This window comes from Hyaena hyaena, unplaced genomic scaffold, assembly GCF_003009895.1.
Source record: "Hyaena hyaena isolate Hyena2069 unplaced genomic scaffold, ASM300989v1 scaffold_2, whole genome shotgun sequence".
NCBI lineage: Eukaryota > Metazoa > Chordata > Mammalia > Carnivora > Hyaenidae > Hyaena > Hyaena hyaena.
The window spans coordinates 9991174-10008042 of record NW_024080634.1 but is presented as its reverse complement, the minus strand read 5'-3'; the positions used below and the strand labels follow the sequence as shown (position 1 = coordinate 10008042).

Below are 16869 nucleotides of genomic sequence, written 5' to 3'. Positions count from 1 at the left end.
ACCCGCTAGTACTGATGCCACGTGCAATTCTCTGCAGGAGGCGGGAAGACTGAGGTCAGTCCTCAGTGGGCACCACCTAACTCCAGGACATCCCAAGGGACCTCTGGCCAAGGGCTGGTTCCAGAGCAATTTGAATCTAATGGGCTCTTCAGGACGTGCCCTTTAGCAGTGCCCTTTGGGACACTCAGGACTTTATTCTCATGCCCTGGCCTGCCTAGACAAAGCTCACTCATTTTTAAAATGGCACGTTCTGTGGGGTTTTATTTTCTTCATTTTGCACTGGCGTGAGCTGATGGCTACTCCTAGTTGTCTGGGTCTTTACTGGCCTTCCTTTTCTCCAAATATCTTTTCTTTCAATGAGCCTGTAAGTGACTTGAAGGTGAAACAGATTTTCCCACCTCTTTTTGATGGTTCCCATAATGACTACCTCTGGCATCTAATCAGCTGACCTGTAGGGGGAAGAACACACCTGGGAGAAGGCACACCTGCCAAGAAGCTGGAGGGAGATCGAGAAGTCAAACTCCTGAGGTGTGTGTGCACAAAGCATTTAAGTTTTCTAGAAATGGCTAGGGTGGGTTCAGTTCATGTCCCAGCTGCTCTACAAAATAACCATGCATTTACCTCTTAAAGGTCCAAGGATAGCCAACATTAGAATCAAAATGATCGGGGCACCTGGGTGGCTCAGTCAGTCTGTTGAGTAAGCTGAATACCTAACTTCGGCTCAGGTCATGATCTCGCACTTTGTGAGTTCGAGCCCCGTGTTGGGCTCTGTACTGACAGCTCAGAGCCTGGAGCCTGCTTCTGATTCTCTGTCTCCCTCTCTCTCTCTCTGCTCATGCACTCTCTCTCTCAAAAATAAGTAAATGTTAAAAAAAAATTAAAAGAGTTAAGACAACAGCAGAGGTTTTTGGTGTCCACCCATGTGCTCTGGTACTTACTGGAGCTTCCAGTACATTCTCTAGCTGCAGAAGCAAGACCCTCCAAGCATCACAGGGCAGGCCTTCAAGTGCCAGGGAGTGAACCCTCCTGGGAGCACCCTCCACCCAAAATACACAGCATCTGATGGCCTGAGACCTCTACCTGCTGGCTCCTCACCTGGAGAGCCCGCTGTGCCACCTCCCTGAAGTCCGGGCAGCACTGGCCCAGCTGCTCACTGCAGTCACAGGGTCCTTCCTACCTCACTGCCTTGCCCCCGCTAGCATCTCAGGGCAGGGAGAAACAAGAGAATGTTGACTCATGCAAACCTTGCCTTATGTGCCCCAAAGATCAAATATCCTTAAACTCAGGACCCTGAACAAAAGAAAAGCAAGGGTGGTCCAGAAAGCTAAGAGCCTTCCAAGACCATGAATCACCTGACCGCTCTACCACCAGCTGAAACCCACACACAGACTGTGCGTGTCTCCCACTGTCTGTCGCTCCTTAATCTTCTGCTGATGCATGGGGCAATGACCTTACAGAAAGCCATTTGCTAATTGCTGCAGGAAGGTAAAACGCTGCGTTAAAGGGAAGAACTGGATTACACTTCTAGTTAGCGATTAGCAACCAGAGATTTCTCAGATATCACTGTCTCTTTTTCAGCAGGTTAATAGATAGGAAAATTAGCAGATAATTTAAATAATGGCTCATTTAACACAACGATTCCTAATTACATTAGCAGCCCATCTGCTGAAGTCTGCCGGCAAGCAGAACCCACCAACGGCGGCTTTTTCCGGCCCCGCTACGCAGGCTGTTTGCCCACAGTGATTACACGTGATTATAGGCGCTGATCTTGTTAATCAGGTTCTTTCCCTGCTTCGATTCTGGAGATGAATCTCACTTACTTAAACATATCTTGTTGAAGAAAGCAAAAATAATTGCCATGCGCCATTTCTCCACAATCTAAAATTAAGGTTGTTTTATAAAGAAGGGGGGGAAAAAAGATCATTTCCAAAGGTCTCCACTTAACACAAACAGATGTTACCGAACTTAGCTAAGAGGAGCTTGATTATACAATTTATTCAGGTTCCATACTCACGCACACTTGTGCTTTACAGGGCTCCTACTAGAAAAACACACGTCCAGAGCCACATGGACTCCCCTGGCTCCTTTTGGGGAAAAAGCACGTGCCAAATGGACAGGGCGGTGAAGGTTTTGCACAGAACGCTCAGGGCTTAGCAGGTTAATTCTGGCGGCAGAGGTGGAGGTTAGGAGCACAGGATCTGGGGTGCAGGAGAGCTGATGCAAGGGTCCCTGTGTTAAGACCTTAAGAGTCATCCCCAGATCAGAATCCTTCTGGACACAGGAGTTACTATTCCCTCTGCAGTGAAAACCCATCACTGGGGTGGGGAGGTGGTTTTACCGCAGGGAGGGAGTGCTCCCTGAGTTCTGAAACTTTCCAGACAACCCATCCGGGCGTGAAGCCTGGAGAGGCCGAGGGTGGGGAAGATTTCATCACACATCCGTAGCCCAGGGCGCTTAAACGCGCTGGCCACTCTGTCCACTCACAGGCTACTGGCTTCAAGTTCATTGTCTGCCAATGGCCCCAGGATACGCTCTGTACTTTCTCTGAAGCTGAGCAGCACAATGTAGTGGCCTCAGGGTCTGTCGGGCCTGCATCTGAGCACTGGCTTAGCCTCCTTCTGGCTGGCTCCGGGAGCTCAGGCAAATTACACGCCCTGTCTGGGCGCTCGGGTCGCACCCGCCTGTGAAGTGGGATGCTCGTGGGCGCTGCTCCGAGGGGCCCACGAGATCGTATACGTGTGGTGCATCCCGAGTCGTGCCCTGTTCACTGGGATGCTTCAACTTTTCCAAGGGGGTGGTGTGACTTTGTTCTCATCTCAGGGCTGACTTTTATCGCGGTGTTTAAGGTCCAGAACCGGTACAGGGTTCCGGAGGTGAACGTGGGAGGGGGGGCTGGAGGAGGGGCAGCGCGGCCGCTCCCCGCAGCAGGCGGAGGCCACATGAACGTGGCCGTGTGCTGAAACCCCAGGGTGCCAGTAGCACCCACACTCGGCTCAGACTCTAAATCCCAGGGCCACCAAGGCGGTTTCGCTCCACCGGTCCTTCGTCCCCACTCAGTCCCCTGGGTGCCCGAGACCCGCCGCCGCCTCCCCCCCTCTTCCGAGTCCCTGTGTCCCGTATGATCCACCCCCACCCCCGAATCTCTCAAGCTGCCCCTGTTCCTCGCCTTGCTCGGGTCCCCCCAGTGGGGTCCCGCACGAGCTCTGGGCGCACAGCTCAATAAAGGTTTGCGAGCGAATGAATGAGTGGCCCCGTCCGCAGGTACTCAGAGCCCGAGCCGGGTCATTTTCACTCTCCGGCTGGGGTGCCTAGGGTCTGACGGGCCCCCGCCACCCCCCCAGGGCTTTGCGGTTCGGCTTCCACTGAGCTGGCAGTTTCTTCCTCACGGCACCTCGGGTGGCCGTTCCGTACCCTCTGGGGCCACCGCCACGGTGTGACGGGGACGGGGGGGGGGGTCATAGCAGGACCCCTGGTGCCCGCGCCCCACCTCAGCGGACTCACCGCCCTCCTCACCTCGAGACTAATCCGTCGGCAAAGGTGACGCTCTTGCAGGGCCTCTCCCGCTAACAGCCTGCACTCCGGGGCTTCGAGTTCTCACACACCCTGCTCCCAGCCAGCCCCCCGGAAGGGCCCGAGCGCGCAGACCGGAAGGGCCCGAGCGCGCAGACCGGAAGGGCCCGAGCGCGCAGACCGGAAGGGCCCGAGCGCGCAGACCGGAAGGGCCCGAGCGCGCAGACCGGAAGGGCCCGAGCGCGCAGACCGGAAGGGCCCGAGCGCGCAGACCGGAAGGGCCCGAGCGCGCAGACTGGAAGGGCCCGAGCGCGCAGACCGGAAGGGCAGGCGGGCGCAGACCTGCGGGTTTTCCCACTGATGGGAAGTCCACGTGCCCCGCCCCCGCCCGGCAAAGGAACCCTCTCAGCGCCTGGGGTCTTAAACACCCATTTGGCCCCCGTGGAGGTAGAGTGTGTGTGCAGCGCCCGGTCCCCCACTAGTGCGGGCCCCACCGCGAGAGGTCGCCTGGCCCCGCCCCCCGAGGTCACGCCCTTCCTGGGGACAGCCACAGACAAGGACTTGAGTGATCCTGGATACCAAAGGCCTGGCCATTTCCGTCCAACCTGGGATGATTTTGTGCGGGCCCTCCTAGCGCAGCCGAGGGCGTCTGCAGGCTTCATCCAGCCCCTCGCGGACCCTGAGAGCACTACCGTGAACTCCAAGCAGCTACCCCCTCCGAGCCTGCTCCCGGGGAGCCCAGCCCGCGCCCGCCCTCGCGGTGAACAACCGCTCCAGGAGCACCGGTCACGGGCTTCCCGGCTCTTCCCGGTTCCTAAGCCCGGTTCTTAAACCGGAAGTCTCCGAAGAGGCCTGAGCCTGTCTCCCAAAGCAGACGCACCCGCTGTCTCCCCAAGCGTCAAAGGCCAGGGACCGAGGCCCCACAGTGAAGCAGTGAGATCTGCTCCCCACCGTGCCACTAGCTGGCTGCACAGCCTTTTCTTGGTTTTATTTAAGTAATCTCTGCACCCAACACGGGGCTCAAACACACGAGCCTGAGATCAAGAGTCGTATGCTCTTCCGACTGAGCCGGCCAGGCGCCCCTCTTTGGGCCTCAGTTGCCTCATCTTTAAAATGGAAAGCTTTAATAGTTTCGGGCTTCAAAATCAGTGTGCCTACGTTGCCCGTAGAATTCGGACGGGGAAGGAGACTGGGGGTATGGGCCTCCCCCAGTGTGCAGGGACACCCCACAGGGCTGGGCAGACTTCCTCAGGGCACAGTTGGCATAAGGCTCAGCCCCCCGGGTTCAAGGACAGTTTACACTGTGAGTAGCAACGGCCTCAGAGCACACTTGGAAAGCAGAGAGAGAGCCCCCTGGACCCACAGCCCTGATGAAGCTCCTGCGCTCCAGCCTTACGTATGAACGTGGTATTCTAGGCCTCCACCTTGCACTGCAGGCTGCAGAGCCTGGAGACAACATCCACATGCAAGTCCTGGGGGTGGTCACGCACGCAGAGCTGCCCTGACCGGTGACTGGGAGGCCAGGACCAGGGTCACCACTGGGCGCACTGCCCCCAGGGTCATGCCCGAAGAAGGTGTGGGCTGCTGGCCAAGGGACCGCAGGTGGAGGCACATCTTCAGGAATCCAACCAGTCCAGGGGGGGTCTAGTTCTCTGCCTCTTGCACAGAGAAGCCAAGCACAGACTCCTGGGGGCACTGCCATCAGCAGCCTCACATCCACCAGGCTTCTAGAAGAAGAGTCGGAAGCCAGATGCTTGTTTGCAAGGGGATATTCGGTGACAGGTGGTCTGGATGATTCCATCTGCTCGCCTAGCCCCTCCCTCTGTGTAGGTAAACTGGGGAGGGGGCTAGGGAGGTGGAGGCCTCTTTTCTATGGACACATCACGGCCCTGGAGACCTCCAAGGCTGGAGTTTCCCTGGGCCTCTGGGCTTCCCTTCCATAAGCTACCTGCTGGCAGGATGTAAATGTACTGAGGAAGAAAGGAGGATATTTAAACAGTCACGTGTCAGAGTCACAAGGCTGGACCTCACTGATGCCAATAAAAATGATCCTCTTTACCATGAAGGAGAAAACTCAGGCTCAATGGTGCTTTTTAAAGAAAGCACTACTGGGGGCGCCTGGGTGGCTCAGTCAGTTAAGCATCCGACTCCGGCTCGGGTCATGATCTCACGGTTAGTGGGTTCGAGCCCCGCGTCGGGCTCTGTGCTGACAGCTCAGAGCCTGGAGCTGCTTTGGGTTCTGTGTCTCCCTCTCTCTCTGACCCTCCCCTGCTCACGCTGTCTCTCTCTCCTCTCTCAGAGAATAAATAAAACATTAAAAAAAAATTAAAGAAAGCACTATTAAAAAGTTCAAAAGCAGGTCTGTCCCATAATCGGGGGACTATGGAAGGAGGGAAATTTCTACTTCCAGAGGGGCGAGGTAGCCTCTTTCTCCCCAAAGAGACAACAAGCCCCTCCATCCATCCCCAAAACCCATTCTAGGTTTCCAGGGTCTTCGGAGACATCATTTTAGCTTAAAATCAGCTCTTTCTGCACCTTTTCTAAAGGGGTTTAAACAGACTCTTGTCAAAGGTACATCTTCACTCTCAAGATATTTCCGGGGTTTACTAAATGCTCCCTTGTGCTCAAGAGTCTGTAACCTCGACTGAAAAGCCATTTCAGATCTAAATGTTCAGAAAAGAGATGCAGGATTAACTTCACCCAGTTTCCCACATTCAAGTACGGCCGGTTTTCAGTCAACGTTAAAATGAAAGGCAAACCTATATACTTACTACAGCAATAGGAAAAAAAGTCAAGTTAACTGTTATTATAACATGGTTACCTCTCACTATTATCCGAGGCAGTGAGAGTCATCGTGGTGAAATACATTTTTATTTAAGTCTGTAGGTCAGCGCTGGTAAGTCCGTTCACACCGCTGTACAGCCACTCTCACCATCCACCTCCAGAACTCACTCACCTTCCCCGAAGTGAAACTCTGTCTGCTGGAAACACTAACTCCTCATTCCCTCCGGTCCCCCCACCCTACTATCTGACCCTATGAATCAGACTCTCTCACAGTATTTCTCTGTGTCACAGATTTCACTCAGCCTCATGTCCCCAGAGTTCATCCACGCTGTAGCCAGTGTCAGAATCTCCTTCCTTTTTTGGGCCAAAAAATAAGCCACTGTACAGATACATCACATTGCATTTGTCCATCCACCCACCAACAACCCACGTTGCTTCCACCTTGTGGCTACAGAGAGTAGGGCTGCTAGGAACATGGGTGGGCAAGTAGCTCTTTGAAATTCTGTTTCAAGTCTTCGGTGAAGATTCTCTTTTCTAACAAATATTTAATGAGCAGCTAGCTACCCTGTGCCCAGGGCCATGGAGACAAAGAAAATTGGGTACACATTCCAGATTTCAAACAGCTTTCTCGGGACGCCTGGGGGTGCTCGGTTGAGCGTCTGACTTCGGCTCAGGTCATTGTCTCATCTTTCATGAGTTCAAGCCCCGCGTCGGGCTCTGTGCTGACAGCTTGGAGCCTGGAGCTGCTTCAGATTCTGTGTCTCCCTCTCTGCCCCTGCTCACACTCTCTCTCTCTCAAAAAATAAATACACATTTAAAAAAATGTTTTTAAAGCCAGCTTTCTCTTCTATGAAAGTTTTCAGTTTCTGCCTAACTGACTGGAGGCCGGGTGAGGGCAGCACACGTAATCAGAGATTCATTATTTGAGGTTTACCCGCTGGATTAAAAGTTCAATGTCTAAGTCCTTTCCCCTGCCCGGCAACACACTCAAGAAAAAATAACTCCCTCTGTTTCATTACATTGTTTGTCAAAGGTGCCGTAGTCGATGTTAACAGTGTGTGAAGCACAGAGGACTGGGGACAGGGGCGTGAACTGCCTGTCACATAACCCACTCCTATACTGTGTGTGCATAAACAGCCTGGAACTCGAGTTAAAGCTCATCAGCCAAATGGGCTTGCCGGGTTAGCCTCTCAGGGTTTATTTTATGAAAACACACATCCAACATGATCACGAAGCACTTTGAAAGCAGAAAGTGTGACTTAAGTCCTCAGGATCACAAAGGCACGAAAGCCGTCTAGCAATGCTGATGATTCTACGGGACGAGGGACAGGGTAAGAATCCTGATCTTTGCTCACCGTGGAACGGGACCTGGCCTTTGTAACGACATCTTCTCAAAACCTAAAGCCTTAAGTCCATTTTGCATCATCTCTTTGCATGCTGTCTGATGGGCCCAGACCTGGAAGGTGTAAGACAGAAAGGCCACTGTTTTGGGTCTGCCGGCCTTTGCTAATTTCAAGCCAGCCATTTAGGAAACAGGCTACTTCTAGGTTTGTGAAAAGGCTTTGATAGGCTTTTCTTGTTAAACCCATGGGGGAGAAAAGTGTTTTAATAGGCATATGACGATCAAAGAGATCATTCTCCGCTAAAAAGATTTTTTTAAAGCCCTTCCAAGTAAATTCCTCTCAGAAAAGACATTAAATCTCCATTGATCTCCACATTTTTATGGTGTCCAGATATTTTGAAAGAATGCTAACCAAAAGAGAAATGACGGATGCCTCCCTCTTTTGTTTCCATGCCAGCAAAATACAGATATTTCCCTAATGAGGGTACAGAACAGCCCCAAAGAAATCTTCCAGAACATTCTAGAGGCGGGGGAAAAACAAAGACTTGGCTAAAAAGAACGCAACATACTAAACTTGACAAGATCTCCAACATACGTGTGAGAGTCCTTCTGTCTCACCTCCAAATGCCTTTGATGCAGCAAACTTAGAACGCCACCAATGCGCCACGTGATCAGCTTATCCTCCCCCCCCCCCCAGCCACCCCCCCAGGATCACTCCCACCTGCTTACACACAGGCTGTTCTATTTCCCACCCGGACAAGGGCAACAACCCACAACTGTCTTCACCTTAAAAACTCCTCCAACCACGGCCCCTGCGCTCCTGGAAGGGAAGCCCCTTGCAAGAGGTGACCGTGCTTGGGGCGCCTGGGAGGCTCCGTCGGTTAAGCGTCAGACTCCCAGTTTCGGCTCAGGTCATGATCTCAGGGTTCGTGGGTTCAAGCCCCACGTTGGGCTCTGTGCTGACGGTGCAGAGCCCGGTTGAGGATCTCTCCCTCTCTCTCTGCCCCTCCCCTACTACTGTCTGTCTCTCTCAAAAATAAATAAACTTAAAATTAAAAAAATAACAGAGGTGACTGTACTTATTCATGGCTTCCAAGCCCTCTTCTTCCTTCTCACTTGAACGGCTGGGGACAGCTCTTGTCCGCGTCACACGCCAAGACCAAGAGCGAGACTTCCTGTCCCCTGGCCACCAGGGGATTAGGACCTTTCCTGACTCCCCGCTTGCCCCCAGCTCCGGGACACGACCCCGTTCCTGTTCCTCTCCCATCCCCCGTTGCTCCTCCTCGGGTCCCCCAGCTGGTCCTCACCCCCCCAGCCGGAGCCCCGGGGTGTCTCAGGGCCAGCCCCTGGACCTCACCTCTGTGCCCAGGCTCACGCCAAAGGAGACCATATCTCATCTCACTGCTTTACGAGGCTGCTCTGCGCGAGTGACACTCCATCTAGGACCCCTGGTTGACCCCCACGTGCATGTCAGCTGCCGCTGAAGGGATGGCGATCCGGCATTTCCAAAACTAACCTGCTAAGTTTACCTCCTTGACCATGCAGCTGTCAGCCACACCGATGCCCCTCCCCCTTATCTTCCTAACACACCCGGCGTGCTGCACACGGGGCCTCCTCGGGCTCCTCCAACACGCAAGCACACATCCTTCTCAGGGCCTTTGTTCTGGCTGTTCTCCCTGCCAGAACGCCCTTCCCCGCATACCTCCCTCCCTCTCTCTTCAGGCCCCTGCTCCAGGGCTGTATCACTGGGGACCCCCCCACGCCCACCCACAGCACCCAGGAACACCCCCATGCCCAGCATGCCTTAGCCCGCATCTCACTCCACCTTCCAGATAGCGGCACATTTACTGGGCCTGTGTCTTCCCCCTCAAGGTAAGGCCAGATGTGCTATTACTGCCGGCTCACTGCTGTGTCCTCCGTGCCCCGGGGGGGGGGGCGGGGGGCACACATGTGTCAAGAGGCATCAAACAGCTGCTGGGTGTGTTGAGTCACGTGTGAGTTAGAGTAACTGCCTTACCAGTTAACCAAACCAGACACTAGCCTGGGTTTTACTGAGAAACAAAAACAGTAGAACTGAATCTAAGGGGTCACTGTTTTGTCCGCTGGAGTCACCCCCGCGACCACTATACGTAAGCTCCAACCCAGAGAAGAGAGCCTGGAATCCATATTTTTTTTTTTAATGTTTATTTATTTTTAGGAGAGAGAATATGAGTAGGGGGAAGCAGAGAGGGGGATGGGCAGACAGAGAAGGAGACAGCGTGAGCAGGGGAGGGTCAGAGAGAGAGGGAGACACAGAATCGGAAGCAGCTCCAGGCTCTGAGCTGTCAGCACAGAGCCCAACGCGGGGCTCGAACTCATGAACTGTGAGATCATGATCTGAGCCAAAGTCAGACACTTAACCGACTGAGCCGCCCAGGCGCCCCTGAAACCCATGCTCCTAACCAGGTCCCAGGTGACCGGCAATCAGCTGGGTATGGGGTGCGGTCCAAACCCTACAGAACCCAGAACCACCCAGAAATGTGCTGACATTCCTGCCAAACTCCTCAGCGACGGGACGCTTGCATCCTAACTTGTTAGAAGCCTAGAGTGTCTGTCTTAGCACATTCTTCCTTCCTCAGTTGAGTCTGACAAGTACTTACCGAGGACCTACCCTGCACAGGCACAGGGCTGCGCCGTGGGATTGGGTGTCTGTCCTCAGGAACCTTCCAGAAGGCTGAAGAGTTCACGCCCCCACCACCCCCCGACAGACCCACACCCCCATCTGCAGCAATGCCCTCCTCCATGGGGCGGCCTGCTGAACGCTGGAGTGGGAGAGTATGCCCTCCCCTCCCTAGAGCCTGCACGCCCCACCTCGGTGGCGGACGGGACGGGACGCACACCCCTCTGGAAGCCTCCAAACGCCAGTCATGTGACATGACTTCCCGCCCCTCGCCCAGCGTCCTAACTTCTCAGGGCCCTGTTTAAAGTCCACATCCAGCCTTCACATCACCTTCCAATCACCCACTAACCAAACATGTGACTATTGTGCTCAATTCGGCAGCACAAACACGAAAACTGGACTGATACAGACAAGACCCGCCTGGCCCCTAAGCAAGGATGACAGGCACATTCCTGAACTGTTTCTTATTTTTATTTTTTTATGTTTATTTTTGAGAGAGAGAGAGAGAGAGAGAGAGAGAGAGAGAGAGAGACAGCCTGAGCGGGGAAGGGGCAGAGAGAGAAGGAGACAGAACCCGAAGCAGCTCCAGGCTCCGAGCTGTCAGCACAGAGCCCGACGCGGGGCTCGAACTCATGAACTGTGAGATCATGACCTGAGCCAAAGTCAGACGCTTACCCGACTGAGCCACTCCAGTGCCCGTGAAGTGTTCCTTATTTTTACTACAAGGGATTAAGTGGACGTTCATCCTGATGGGCCCTGCGGAGTATATGGAATTGCTGAATCACTTTATGACACACCTGGAATGCATATAACCCTGTGTTAACTACGCCCCAATAAAGAGCACCTGACTCCCAATTTCCAGACGTGTCCACCGCACATCCATGCTAAGATACACACAATGCTGGATGACTATCCCCTCCGCCCATGTATCACAAATACCTGTGCCACCAATTCATAGTAAAAGCTGTCCTACGTGACTTCACTATTCCTCACCACACTAAAAACTACATAAAAGCCAACATCAGACAAAGATGGGATTTGTACCTGATAAAGGCTTAAACATTGAAATACAGGCTGCCCTGTCCAGTCAGGGCATGGGGCCGTTAGCATCCAGCTCAAGTTTTAAAGCCATCAACTTCTAGGGGCGCCTGGTTGGCTCAGCTGGTTAAGCGTCCAACTCTTAGTTGTAGGTCAGGTCATGATCTCACAGTTCTGTGGGATCGAGCCCCGCATCAGGCTCTGTGCTGACAGTGCAGAGCCTGCTTGGGACTCTCTCCCCATCTCTGCCCTTTTCCCCTGCTCATGCTCTCCCTATCTCTCTCTAAAATAAAGAAATAAACTTAAAATATAAACAATCAACTTCTATCTTTTAATGTTTTATTTATTTCTGAGAGAGACAGCGTGAGCAGGGGAGGGTCAGAGGGGGAGAGGGGGAGAGAGAGAGAGAGAGAGAGAAAGAGAGAGAGAGAGAGAGAGAATCTGAAGACAGGCTCCAGGCTCTGAGCTGGCTGTCAGCACAGAGCCCGATGCAGGGCTCAAACTCATGAACCTCAAGATCATGACCTGAGCTGAAGTTGGACGCTTAACCGAATGAGCCACCCAGGCGCCGCCACAATCAGCTTTTAGTATTAATCACTAACAACAACCCTAAGGGATGCTGGGCTTGCTGGTCTGGAGAATATAGATTACTGCCTGCAATTGCCAAAACTGACTCACACTTTCTCTCCTCCGCTGTCAGAATACATTGGCCTCAGAAAGGAGTGGGAACACATACTTGGGGAAGCCTTCCACCTCCCGATCTCCTGCTCTGATTTACACGAGAGCTCGCGGCCATGGCCCAGCACCCCGGCACACCTCGCGGCTCCCGCACAAAGCGGACGTTTGCACTGGCTTCTCCGTCTTAAATCTCCTCTCCCCGGAGGAGGCTGCTGCCAGGTTTGAGATCAATGATCCGCAAGACAGAGGCGAGACTGTAAGAGTCCAAGCCGAAAGCCTCACACTTAAGTGCCAGGCCTCGAACAAAATATGCCAGTCCTTCTGGCTTCAACTGCTCAGAAAGGCAGGCAGCTGGCCGGCCCTGGCCCCCGGATAACTGGCCATAAAAGAAGCCATCATTTTCTGATGCACCTGAATGTCACGTTTTCCCCCAAGTGGATATATCTTGATTTGTGAAAAATAAATAAGCTTCACTCTATTAATTGTGTTTCTCTTGGGCGCCTGGGAGGCTCAGTTGTTAGCATTCGACTTTGGCTCAGGTCATAATCTCAGTTTGTGAGTTTGAGCCCCAGATGGGTGAGCCCTTGCCCGGGGTGAGCGTGGATCTCTCTCTCCCGCTTTCGCTCTCTCTGCCCATCGTGGGATTCTCCCTTTCTCTCTCTCTCTCTCTCTCTCTCTCTCTGCCCCTTGCTCACTTGTGGCCCCTCTCTCAAAAATAAATAAATAAAATGTGTTTCTCTAAGTCTCCCGTTAGTGTGGTAAGAGCTGTATGTACCCTGACTCCTGCGGTTGCAGAGAGGCTCAGAAATCTACCCCGGGGAAGGGGGCGTGGCGGGACTCTGGTGCCCCCACCTGGCTCACAGGGAGGGAAGACGTGTTCATCTGACTTCACGGCTGGTGCGCCCAGAGCGTGGCTCATGTCCACCTACCCAACCCTCGTGCTGGGAGGTGTCGGGTGGGTTCTCAGAGCCACGGGCGCCCCGTCCCCAGTGCCAGCCACAGGGAGCGCCCACCTGCCGGCGTGAGCAAGACCACTGCCAGCCACTGAGGCCCCTCATCTCTCCTCTGCCACTGGAGAGCGACGCCACTTACAACACTAATCCACCATCCATGTGGCTGCAGTCCAATCACTTCACAGAAACGGGCAGATCTGGTCCTTGGGCCCTGTTGTGCCAACGCTGGTCTAGCGGGTACGAACGCCCCCTGGCGGTCCTCTAGTGCGGGGCCCCTTTGTGATGACCAAAGCCTACATCTCCGGAGCAGGGTCCACATTTTGCCCGCTGGAAATAAGCATCTTGCAGTAACAGCAAGAACGACATTAATGAAAAGACTTTTTTTTAGATGTTTCCTCCTCTTCTTGGGAGAGGCTAAGAATGACAAATTGCCTTGAAGAATAAGAATTTTTGTCTTAATTTTTATCTCAGAGAGAGAGCACACGAGTAAGGGAGAACGTTGGGGGGTTGGGGGAGAGAGAATCTTAAGTAGGCTCCACGCTCAACTCGGAGCCCAAAGCAGGGCTTGATTCCCACCACCTGGGATCATGACCTGAGCTGAAAGCAAAAAAGAATTGGGACATTCAATCCACTGAGCCACCCAGGCACCCCTAAAGTATTTTTTTAAATTATTAAGCTATTTTTTCACAAAAAATTTTGGTGGCACATCATTCAGAATGTTTTTGGCTGCAAGTAAAAACTAGATTTTAAATAACTCAAACGAGTAGGGATTATTCTCCACGTAGACAAGTGTCCAGAGAGAGTTGGTATTAGAGCAACGCCTCGAAGAAAATCAGCGTCAAATCTCTGCTGCTCCCCCCACCCCTGCGTCTCAAGGTCAGACGCTGGCTAGCTGTTGAGAGGCTTTCACCTTCATCCGCAGCAGGAAAGGCAGAAATTATAATCCCAGCCCTCCAGGAGACCCCGATTTCCGCCCCACTGTCCAAACTATGGGCTGAGTCACACAGGCCGAGGCAGGAAAACGCTGCAGTGCAGAGAGGAGAGGGCTGGGAAGCTCTTTTCGATTGGACCACCCACCAAAACTACCTCCCATTGGTCAAGTAACAGGGTCATTGTCACGGCCACGTTTCCAAAACTGGGCATGCACGTAAATAACAAAAACTCACTCCATACCCGGCCTACACACAACCTTCCAGTCGGTCCTTTAATGCTTCCCTTTCATTGATTTACTTTTCTAAGTAGGCTCCACGCCCAGCGTGGGACTTGAACTCACAACCCTGAGACTATGAGTCACATGCTCTAGTGACTAAGCCATGTGCTCCACCACTTCCCTTTTAAATATGAACAGTTAGGGGGCGCCTGGATGGCTCAATTGGTTGAGTGTCCAACTTCAGCTCAGGTCATGATCTCACTGTGAGTTCAAGTCCTGCATCGGGCTCTGTGCTGACAGCTCAGGGTCTGGAGCCTGTTTCAGATTCTGTGTCTCCCTCTCTCTCTGCCCCTCCCCTGCTCACACTCTATCTCCTTCTGTCTCTCAAAAATAAATAAACATTAAAAAATATTTATAAATATGACAGTAAGTCACTAATCCCCGGACATCTGAGGAAAGAAAGCCTCGGGTGTTTGACGCAGACCAGACGAGCCCCCTAAGAGAAGGAATCAGGGGCAGCAGAGAAGAGGCAGGAAGTGGGAAGAAAATCTCAAAAAAAAAATCGCAAGTGATTTCCTTAGAGAAATAGCAGATATGCCATTCTAAAACAAGACTAAACACATAAAAAGGAACATTCAGGGGAACAAGAAAGTGCTCTTGAAAGTGAAAGTGCAGGTGGCGGATGTGAATCTGCGCAGAAGCAAAGACAGAGAGGTGGGGGACAGGAGACCGAACCAGAAGGTCAACATCTGGGTAACAGTTTTGGTCGCAAACAAGGAGAACAGACATTTTACTAGACAATTTCTCAGAACGGAACATCCTGAGCTTCTAGACCAAAAAGAACACGTGCCCAACATTAAAAAAAAAAGCCAGCTGAAGGCACACTGCCATGAAATTTGAGACACCCAGATCTAAGAATACTGCATAGACTTTATCTCACGTAGTGCACTATCTTACACACAGTTTGCATACAAATAATCAGAAACCAGGGAGCCTGGGTGGATCAGTGGGTTAAGTGTCCAACTTTGGCTCAGGTCATGATCTCACAGTCCGTGGGTTCAAGCCCCCCGTCGGGCTCTGTGCTGACAGCTCGGAGCCCGGAGCTGCTTCAGATTCTGTGTCTCCGTTTCTCTCTGCTCTTCCCCCACTTATGCTCTCTCTCTCTCTCTCAAAAATAAATAAACATTAAAATATTTAAGAATACAATTAAAAAGGGGCACCTGGGTGGTTCAGTTGGTTAACTGTCCGACTTCAGCTCAGGTCATGATCTTGTGGCTCATGAGTTCAAGCCCCTCGTCAGGTTCTGTGCTGACAGCTCAGCGCCTGGAGCCTGTTTCAGATTCTGTGTCTCCCTCTCTCTCTGCCCCTCCCCTGCTTTCTCTGTCCCTCTCAAATGAATAAACATTAAAAAATTTTTTTTAAAGAATTGGTGTTATAGACAACATAAGCACACAGCTGGATGGTAAATTCTTAGGCATCGGTAAGCTTGTGGCTGCCACGAGAGTGTCAGGGGGTCAGGGACCTGACGCGTCCTGTACCCCTTACGACGCTGGCCTCGGACATCGCAAGGCACCTGGCACGCCGCAGTGCTGAAGTCTCAGGTTCAGAGCACTCCATCTTCAAAGGAGGTCTTGTGGTGGTTTTTAACCTCAAAACATCATCTCCCTTTGCCCCCAACCACTTTCTCTTGCTCAGTACCCACACATCACATCCTCCTCTTCTGGAAAAAAGTTCAAAGGACGCGTATCAATGAGAAGCACAGCCCGGCCTGACTCACAGAGGCGTCTGTGAGTTAGAGTGTAGATCACTTTAGGAAGGTAGGATTTTAAAGTAGAGCTTTTGATTTTTAATTTGTTAATGTTTATTCATCTTCAAGAGAGAGGCAGAGAGAGAGACACACACACAGAAAGAGAGGGAGAGGAGAGGGGGAGGGGCAGAGAGAGAAAGAGAGGGGGAGGGGAGGCACAGAATCTGAAGCAGGGTCCAGGTTCCGAGCTGTCAGCACAGAGCCCGACGCGGGGCTCGAACCCACGAACCGTGAGATCATGACCTGAGCCAAAGTTGGCTGCTTCACTGACTGAGCCACTCCGGTGCCCCTAAAGTAGACCTTTCAAACTGCTTTGCGAAGGGCTGAAATGATGCGCTCATGTACATTTAGTTAGTGACGGAGCGTATTCCTTCTTTCCTTGCCCAGATATTAGCCCAGCCGGCGCTGGCGACAGCTGGGGGGGGGGGGGGGGGGGGGGGGGGGGGGGGGGGGGGGGGGGCAGAGTCTGCAGCGGCCGCAGCAAAGTCCGTGCTGAGCCGACAGCCCCCAAGTGCACGGGCCCTGCACCTGCCTGGCGGCCTTCTCTACCAGCCTCTCTAACCAGCTATAGGGCCACAAATGCGGAAGGTTAGTCATTAGTTAGCCCACTCTGGAGCAGCCCTGGGCACATAGCTGCAGGGGGAGGGGTGCCCAGCGCCCTTGCCCTTCACCTGGGACCGCTCAGTCCCTTGGGCATCCTCTCTCGGAGATCCTCAGGGGGCTGGTGTGCCACTGCCCATGCCCGCAAGCGCTCCCTGCGCGCTTCCCTTCCCCTCCCCCCTCAGCAGCCGCTGCACACAATTCCTGGGACCACCTGCCAAATACAGCGCCCGTCCACACGCCCAGCCTGTTTCTGGGGAACCCGACCCAAGATACGGTTAGAAAACAGGCAACGGCCATCTGGCGTCCCACCTCCCGGGGACACTCTGAGCGTAATTTTCCTTTTTT

At 53.0% G+C, this 16869-nt stretch overlaps 1 protein-coding gene and 1 non-coding gene across 2 annotated transcripts in view; one reads left to right on the top strand and one right to left on the bottom strand.

The window, feature by feature from the left end:
• Positions 1-16869, bottom strand: part of BACE2 (beta-secretase 2) — an 83064-nt gene that overhangs the window by 55109 nt on the left and 11086 nt on the right. The window lies entirely within an intron of this gene.
• LOC120230403 lies at positions 10661-10767 on the top strand. Its single transcript, XR_005528003.1, has one exon. It is a non-coding gene; the product is annotated as a U6 spliceosomal RNA (small nuclear RNA).